The sequence below is a fragment of the Hyla sarda genome, unplaced genomic scaffold (assembly GCF_029499605.1).
Source record: "Hyla sarda isolate aHylSar1 unplaced genomic scaffold, aHylSar1.hap1 scaffold_1946, whole genome shotgun sequence".
NCBI classification, from domain to species: domain Eukaryota; kingdom Metazoa; phylum Chordata; class Amphibia; order Anura; family Hylidae; genus Hyla; species Hyla sarda.
The window spans coordinates 51,762-61,075 of NW_026608602.1; the positions used below are offsets into that span (position 1 = coordinate 51,762).

A 9,314-nucleotide genomic window follows, 5' to 3' on the forward strand; every position below is an offset into this window, starting at 1 on the left:
CTTCCACAGGCCTTGCAGAGTGTAAACAACAACAACCCAGCTTTGTTGTGTATGTAACCATAGGGATTTGTGATGTCACCTAGAACCTTCACAGCAGCGACAGCTTTATGAGGAGCATCAGCACTGCTCTGCCTGAGCAGAACCATCACCGCCATAGGTTGTCAAATAACCCGGATTTAACCCACACAGGTAAGTCCAATGGGGTGCAGGCATGTCCTCTATGCTTACAGCTTCCCGTGGGTGTTGGTTTGATACCGTTTGGGGACAGCCAAGGAGGCATCTGCAGGCAACAAAGGTAGGTGTGTGCTTGTGTGTGTGTTTCCTATGCAGATCCTAAGCCCAGTGTCACATGCAAGTAGGAGGAGTAAGAAGGGTTCCTGGCAAATCCGGGTTATGGATTGCATTTAAAAAGGCCCCGTGGGAGTGCAATGGGCCCCTGTCTTGCTGCTTAGCAATAATGGTATGGGTTTAGGTTCTGCTGTGTGTACTGGTGGTTGACTGCCCCCCAGCCCAGAGTGTGCATGGAAAATTGTCTGGCAGCCTCCCTGACAGCAAGCAGTGATAGTGCCCATGAAGGGGACCTTGTTGGGCCCGCCCCTTTCACGGTTATCGCTTCTCGGCCTTTTGGCTAAGATCAAGTGTAGTATCTGTTCTTATCAGTTTAATATCTGATACGTCCCCTATCTGGGGACCATATATTAAATGGATTTTTGAGAACGGGGGCCGATTTCGAAGCTTGCTTCCGTCGCCCTATGCATTGACCCGATATGGCAGTATCTTCGGGTACAGTGCACCACCCCCTTACAGGGTTAAAAAGAAAGATTCCTACTTTCATTGCTACCTGCTTGCTGGCTAGCCAGCTAGCCAGCCCTGTGGGCCTTGCTGCTGCTGCAGCCAAAAAACAAAAGGTGGTGCTGCTGCTGCTGCTTCTGCTGCTTCTGCTTGTGTCTGGCCGCTGTTGGAGCGTCCAGGCACAGGACTTCTGCTGCTGCTGACTAAATGGCCTCCTTAATTGGATCATTTGAGTAGCCAGCACACCTGTGCAGGTAGGGCATGACATGATAGGCAGCTGCCTTGATAGCGGGTGGGTGCTGAATGTTCCTAATTGACAAAATAAGATTAATGCTTATGAAGAAATATAAAATCTCATCCCTTCCCCAATATCGCGCCACACCCCTACCCCTTAATTCCCTGGTTGAACTTGATGGACATATGTCTTTTTTCGACCGTACTAACTATGTAACTATGTAACATAACATGGGGGGGGGGGGGGGGGGTCTCCTGGCTGTTCACACAGGTGTGTCATTGCTGTACATTGACCATGCATTGCTTCTGTGGTATTGCAAAGGCAAAGACAAATGCTTCCAGCCATCCATTGCACTAATGGATTGGTCATCAGCTGGCTGTCTATGTCCCGCATCAATATAGACCAAAGTACAGAGGGTTAGGCTATGCTATTGTGCACCTACCTGATGCATCAGAAGGTGCGAGGCCCTTGCTAAATTCTGTGCACAGACTTTGAGATCTATACTTTAGACTGTATCTAAACCTGCTCCAACATGGACTGACATTCTGGCCTACTTTCAGCCGATGCGACTTGTCTGTCGCTGAACAGTCGCTTTTTATGTATTCAGCACCTATGTATAATGTTGTAAAAATGCTCTAGAAGCTAAAGTCGCAGAAATGTCACACATATTCGGCCTGCAACTTTCTGTGGACAAATTCAGACAGGAAAAATCAGTATAAATCCTTAGAAAATTATCCCCCAGTGTCTCCATCTGCTGGCGGTATTGAATAAGCATTGCTGCACTGATGGGGTATGCATTAGACGAAAAAAAAGAAGAAAAAGAAGAATAATACGCCCAGAAAAGAGGCGAAAAGGAGAAAAACGTAAAAAAACGTGAAAAAAAAGTAAGAGGAAGAGAAGGGAAAAAAAGGTGGAAATGGGTTTAAAAGTGATTTCGGCGGAGAATATATATATATATATATATATATATATATATATATATATATATACGCGCACACACACACATATATATAAACGTATTCTCCGTTGAGATATTGCAGCCGCTGCTGTGTCCAGGCCCAGGAGCCTTAGCACTGTGCTGTGATGTCACTCAATACCACTGACATCACTAGGTGTAAACAACATCTCTCCTTTGCTGTGTATGTGACTATGGAGCTGTTTGGTGATGTCGTCTATTATGGCCTTCATAGAAGCAACAGGAGATTGTTGCATCCATCTAGAACCCTCAGAACTACAGTGCTATGATGTCACTCACTTCCACAGGCCTTGCAGAGTGTAAACAACAACAACCCAGCTTTGTTGTGTATGTAACCATAGGGATTTGTGATGTCACCTAGAACCTTCACAGCAGCGACAGCTTTATGAGGAGCATCAGCACTGCTCTGCCTGAGCAGAACCATCACCGCCATAGGTTGTCAAATAACCCGGATTTAACCCACACAGGTAAGTCCAATGGGGTGCAGGCATGTCCTCTATGCTTACAGCTTCCCGTGGGTGTTGGTTTGATACCGTTTGGGGACAGCCAAGGAGGCATCTGCAGGCAACAAAGGTAGGTGTGTGCTTGTGTGTGTGTTTCCTATGCAGATCCTAAGCCCAGTGTCACATGCAAGTAGGAGGAGTAAGAAGGGTTCCTGGCAAATCCGGGTTATGGATTGCATTTAAAAAGGCCCCGTGGGAGTGCAATGGGCCCCTGTCTTGCTGCTTAGCAATAATGGTATGGGTTTAGGTTCTGCTGTGTGTACTGGTGGTTGACTGCCCCCCAGCCCAGAGTGTGCATGGAAAATTGTCTGGCAGCCTCCCTGACAGCAAGCAGTGATAGTGCCCATGAAGGGGACCTTGTTGGGCCCGCCCCTTTCACGGTTATCGCTTCTCGGCCTTTTGGCTAAGATCAAGTGTAGTATCTGTTCTTATCAGTTTAATATCTGATACGTCCCCTATCTGGGGACCATATATTAAATGGATTTTTGAGAACGGGGGCCGATTTCGAAGCTTGCTTCCGTCGCCCTATGCATTGACCCGATATGGCAGTATCTTCGGGTACAGTGCACCACCCCCTTACAGGGTTAAAAAGAAAGATTCCTACTTTCATTGCTACCTGCTTGCTGGCTAGCCAGCTAGCCAGCCCTGTGGGCCTTGCTGCTGCTGCAGCCAAAAAACAAAAGGTGGTGCTGCTGCTGCTGCTTCTGCTGCTTCTGCTTGTGTCTGGCCGCTGTTGGAGCGTCCAGGCACAGGACTTCTGCTGCTGCTGACTAAATGGCCTCCTTAATTGGATCATTTGAGTAGCCAGCACACCTGTGCAGGTAGGGCATGACATGATAGGCAGCTGCCTTGATAGCGGGTGGGTGCTGAATGTTCCTAATTGACAAAATAAGATTAATGCTTATGAAGAAATATAAAATCTCATCCCTTCCCCAATATCGCGCCACACCCCTACCCCTTAATTCCCTGGTTGAACTTGATGGACATATGTCTTTTTTCGACCGTACTAACTATGTAACTATGTAACATAACATGGGGGGGGGGGGGGGGGTCTCCTGGCTGTTCACACAGGTGTGTCATTGCTGTACATTGACCATGCATTGCTTCTGTGGTATTGCAAAGGCAAAGACAAATGCTTCCAGCCATCCATTGCACTAATGGATTGGTCATCAGCTGGCTGTCTATGTCCCGCATCAATATAGACCAAAGTACAGAGGGTTAGGCTATGCTATTGTGCACCTACCTGATGCATCAGAAGGTGCGAGGCCCTTGCTAAATTCTGTGCACAGACTTTGAGATCTATACTTTAGACTGTATCTAAACCTGCTCCAACATGGACTGACATTCTGGCCTACTTTCAGCCGATGCGACTTGTCTGTCGCTGAACAGTCGCTTTTTATGTATTCAGCACCTATGTATAATGTTGTAAAAATGCTCTAGAAGCTAAAGTCGCAGAAATGTCACACATATTCGGCCTGCAACTTTCTGTGCGACAAATTCAGACAGGAAAAATCAGTATAAATCCTTAGAAAATTATCCCCCAGTGTCTCCATCTGCTGGCGGTATTGAATAAGCATTGCTGCACTGATGGGGTATGCATTAGACGAAAAAAAAGAAGAAAAAGAAGAATAATACGCCCAGAAAAGAGGCGAAAAGGAGAAAAACGTAAAAAAACGTGAAAAAAAAGTAAGAGGAAGAGAAGGGAAAAAAAGGTGGAAATGGGTTTAAAAGTGATTTCGGCGGAGAAATATATATATATATATATATATATATATATATATATATATATATACGCGCACACACACACATATATATAAACGTATTCTCCGTTGAGATATTGCAGCCGCTGCTGTGTCCAGGCCCAGGAGCCTTAGCACTGTGCTGTGATGTCACTCAATACCACTGACATCACTAGGTGTAAACAACATCTCTCCTTTGCTGTGTATGTGACTATGGAGCTGTTTGGTGATGTCGTCTATTATGGCCTTCATAGAAGCAACAGGAGATTGTTGCATCCATCTAGAACCCTCAGAACTACAGTGCTATGATGTCACTCACTTCCACAGGCCTTGCAGAGTGTAAACAACAACAACCCAGCTTTGTTGTGTATGTAACCATAGGGATTTGTGATGTCACCTAGAACCTTCACAGCAGCGACAGCTTTATGAGGAGCATCAGCACTGCTCTGCCTGAGCAGAACCATCACCGCCATAGGTTGTCAAATAACCCGGATTTAACCCACACAGGTAAGTCCAATGGGGTGCAGGCATGTCCTCTATGCTTACAGCTTCCCGTGGGTGTTGGTTTGATACCGTTTGGGGACAGCCAAGGAGGCATCTGCAGGCAACAAAGGTAGGTGTGTGCTTGTGTGTGTGTTTCCTATGCAGATCCTAAGCCCAGTGTCACATGCAAGTAGGAGGAGTAAGAAGGGTTCCTGGCAAATCCGGGTTATGGATTGCATTTAAAAAGGCCCCGTGGGAGTGCAATGGGCCCCTGTCTTGCTGCTTAGCAATAATGGTATGGGTTTAGGTTCTGCTGTGTGTACTGGTGGTTGACTGCCCCCCAGCCCAGAGTGTGCATGGAAAATTGTCTGGCAGCCTCCCTGACAGCAAGCAGTGATAGTGCCCATGAAGGGGACCTTGTTGGGCCCGCCCCTTTCACGGTTATCGCTTCTCGGCCTTTTGGCTAAGATCAAGTGTAGTATCTGTTCTTATCAGTTTAATATCTGATACGTCCCCTATCTGGGGACCATATATTAAATGGATTTTTGAGAACGGGGGCCGATTTCGAAGCTTGCTTCCGTCGCCCTATGCATTGACCCGATATGGCAGTATCTTCGGGTACAGTGCACCACCCCCTTACAGGGTTAAAAAGAAAGATTCCTACTTTCATTGCTACCTGCTTGCTGGCTAGCCAGCTAGCCAGCCCTGTGGGCCTTGCTGCTGCTGCAGCCAAAAAACAAAAGGTGGTGCTGCTGCTGCTGCTTCTGCTGCTTCTGCTTGTGTCTGGCCGCTGTTGGAGCGTCCAGGCACAGGACTTCTGCTGCTGCTGACTAAATGGCCTCCTTAATTGGATCATTTGAGTAGCCAGCACACCTGTGCAGGTAGGGCATGACATGATAGGCAGCTGCCTTGATAGCGGGTGGGTGCTGAATGTTCCTAATTGACAAAATAAGATTAATGCTTATGAAGAAATATAAAATCTCATCCCTTCCCCAATATCGCGCCACACCCCTACCCCTTAATTCCCTGGTTGAACTTGATGGACATATGTCTTTTTTCGACCGTACTAACTATGTAACTATGTAACATAACATGGGGGGGGGTCTCCTGGCTGTTCACACAGGTGTGTCATTGCTGTACATTGACCATGCATTGCTTCTGTGGTATTGCAAAGGCAAAGACAAATGCTTCCAGCCATCCATTGCACTAATGGATTGGTCATCAGCTGGCTGTCTATGTCCCGCATCAATATAGACCAAAGTACAGAGGGTTAGGCTATGCTATTGTGCACCTACCTGATGCATCAGAAGGTGCGAGGCCCTTGCTAAATTCTGTGCACAGACTTTGAGATCTATACTTTAGACTGTATCTAAACCTGCTCCAACATGGACTGACATTCTGGCCTACTTTCAGCCGATGCGACTTGTCTGTCGCTGAACAGTCGCTTTTTATGTATTCAGCACCTATGTATAATGTTGTAAAAATGCTCTAGAAGCTAAAGTCGCAGAAATGTCACACATATTCGGCCTGCAACTTTCTGTGCGACAAATTCAGACAGGAAAAATCAGTATAAATCCTTAGAAAATTATCCCCCAGTGTCTCCATCTGCTGGCGGTATTGAATAAGCATTGCTGCACTGATGGGGTATGCATTAGACGAAAGAAAAGAAGAAAAAGAAGAATAATACGCCCAGAAAAGAGGCGAAAAGGAGAAAAACGTAAAAAAACGTGAAAAAAAAGTAAGAGGAAGAGAAGGGAAAAAAAGGTGGAAATGGGTTTAAAAGTGATTTCGGCGGAGAAATATATATATATATATATATATATATATATATATATATATATATATATACGCGCACACACACACATATATATAAACGTATTCTCCGTTGAGATATTGCAGCCGCTGCTGTGTCCAGGCCCAGGAGCCTTAGCACTGTGCTGTGATGTCACTCAATACCACTGACATCACTAGGTGTAAACAACATCTCTCCTTTGCTGTGTATGTGACTATGGAGCTGTTTGGTGATGTCGTCTATTATGGCCTTCATAGAAGCAACAGGAGATTGTTGCATCCATCTAGAACCCTCAGAACTACAGTGCTATGATGTCACTCACTTCCACAGGCCTTGCAGAGTGTAAACAACAACAACCCAGCTTTGTTGTGTATGTAACCATAGGGATTTGTGATGTCACCTAGAACCTTCACAGCAGCGACAGCTTTATGAGGAGCATCAGCACTGCTCTGCCTGAGCAGAACCATCACCGCCATAGGTTGTCAAATAACCCGGATTTAACCCACACAGGTAAGTCCAATGGGGTGCAGGCATGTCCTCTATGCTTACAGCTTCCCGTGGGTGTTGGTTTGATACCGTTTGGGGACAGCCAAGGAGGCATCTGCAGGCAACAAAGGTAGGTGTGTGCTTGTGTGTGTGTTTCCTATGCAGATCCTAAGCCCAGTGTCACATGCAAGTAGGAGGAGTAAGAAGGGTTCCTGGCAAATCCGGGTTATGGATTGCATTTAAAAAGGCCCCGTGGGAGTGCAATGGGCCCCTGTCTTGCTGCTTAGCAATAATGGTATGGGTTTAGGTTCTGCTGTGTGTACTGGTGGTTGACTGCCCCCCAGCCCAGAGTGTGCATGGAAAATTGTCTGGCAGCCTCCCTGACAGCAAGCAGTGATAGTGCCCATGAAGGGGACCTTGTTGGGCCCGCCCCTTTCACGGTTATCGCTTCTCGGCCTTTTGGCTAAGATCAAGTGTAGTATCTGTTCTTATCAGTTTAATATCTGATACGTCCCCTATCTGGGGACCATATATTAAATGGATTTTTAAGAACGGGGGCCGATTTCGAAGCTTGCTTCCGTCGCCCTATGCATTGACCCGATATGGCAGTATCTTCGGGTACAGTGCACCACCCCCTTACAGGGTTAAAAAGAAAGATTCCTACTTTCATTGCTACCTGCTTGCTGGCTAGCCAGCTAGCCAGCCCTGTGGGCCTTGCTGCTGCTGCAGCCAAAAAACAAAAGGTGGTGCTGCTGCTGCTTCTGCTGCTTCTGCTTGTGTCTGGCCGCTGTTGGAGCGTCCAGGCACAGGACTTCTGCTGCTGCTGACTAAATGGCCTCCTTAATTGGATCATTTGAGTAGCCAGCACACCTGTGCAGGTAGGGCATGACATGATAGGCAGCTGCCTTGATAGCGGGTGGGTGCTGAATGTTCCTAATTGACAAAATAAGATTAATGCTTATGAAGAAATATAAAATCTCATCCCTTCCCCAATATCGCGCCACACCCCTACCCCTTAATTCCCTGGTTGAACTTGATGGACATATGTCTTTTTTCGACCGTACTAACTATGTAACTATGTAACATAACATGGGGGGGGGGGGGGGTCTCCTGGCTGTTCACACAGGTGTGTCATTGCTGTACATTGACCATGCATTGCTTCTGTGGTATTGCAAAGGCAAAGACAAATGCTTCCAGCCATCCATTGCACTAATGGATTGGTCATCAGCTGGCTGTCTATGTCCCGCATCAATATAGACCAAAGTACAGAGGGTTAGGCTATGCTATTGTGCACCTACCTGATGCATCAGAAGGTGCGAGGCCCTTGCTAAATTCTGTGCACAGACTTTGAGATCTATACTTTAGACTGTATCTAAACCTGCTCCAACATGGACTGACATTCTGGCCTACTTTCAGCCGATGCGACTTGTCTGTCGCTGAACAGTCGCTTTTTATGTATTCAGCACCTATGTATAATGTTGTAAAAATGCTCTAGAAGCTAAAGTCGCAGAAATGTCACACATATTCGGCCTGCAACTTTCTGTGCGACAAATTCAGACAGGAAAAATCAGTATAAATCCTTAGAAAATTATCCCACAGTGTCTCCATCTGCTGGCGGTATTGAATAAGCATTGCTGCACTGATGGGGTATGCATTAGACGAAAAAAAAGAAGAAAAAGAAGAATAATACGCCCAGAAAAGAGGCGAAAAGGAGAAAAACGTAAAAAAACGTGAAAAAAAAGTAAGAGGAAGAGAAGGGAAAAAAAGGTGGAAATGGGTTTAAAAGTGATTTCGGCGGAGAAATATATATATATATATATATATATATATACGCGCACACACACACATATATATAAACGTATTCTCCGTTGAGATATTGCAGCCGCTGCTGTGTCCAGGCCCAGGAGCCTTAGCACTGTGCTGTGATGTCACTCAATACCACTGACATCACTAGGTGTAAACAACATCTCTCCTTTGCTGTGTATGTGACTATGGAGCTGTTTGGTGATGTCGTCTATTATGGCCTTCATAGAAGCAACAGGAGATTGTTGCATCCATCTAGAACCCTCAGAACTACAGTGCTATGATGTCACTCACTTCCACAGGCCTTGCAGAGTGTAAACAACAACAACCCAGCTTTGTTGTGTATGTAACCATAGGGATTTGTGATGTCACCTAGAACCTTCACAGCAGCGACAGCTTTATGAGGAGCATCAGCACTGCTCTGCCTGAGCAGAACCATCACCGCCATAGGTTGTCAAATAACCCGGATTTAACCCACACAGGTAAGTCCAATGGGGTGCAGGCA

The 9,314-nt window shown here is 46.2% G+C and overlaps 4 non-coding genes across 4 annotated transcripts; all 4 read left to right on the top strand.

Annotated features, from left to right (window-relative positions):
* Positions 1-608: 608 nt before the first annotated feature.
* On the top strand, positions 609-799 carry LOC130316676 (U2 spliceosomal RNA). The gene has a single exon (XR_008863959.1). It is a non-coding gene; the product is annotated as a U2 spliceosomal RNA (small nuclear RNA).
* A 2,090-nt stretch (positions 800-2,889) lies between these two features.
* On the top strand, positions 2,890-3,080 carry LOC130316677 (U2 spliceosomal RNA). Its single transcript, XR_008863960.1, has one exon. It is a non-coding gene; the product is annotated as a U2 spliceosomal RNA (small nuclear RNA).
* Positions 3,081-5,171: 2,091 nt separating this feature from the next.
* LOC130316678 (U2 spliceosomal RNA) lies at positions 5,172-5,362 on the top strand. Its single transcript, XR_008863961.1, has one exon. It is a non-coding gene; the product is annotated as a U2 spliceosomal RNA (small nuclear RNA).
* Positions 5,363-7,449: 2,087 nt separating this feature from the next.
* LOC130316679 (U2 spliceosomal RNA) lies at positions 7,450-7,640 on the top strand. Its single transcript, XR_008863962.1, has one exon. It is a non-coding gene; the product is annotated as a U2 spliceosomal RNA (small nuclear RNA).
* The last annotated feature ends 1,674 nt before the right edge of the window (positions 7,641-9,314 follow it).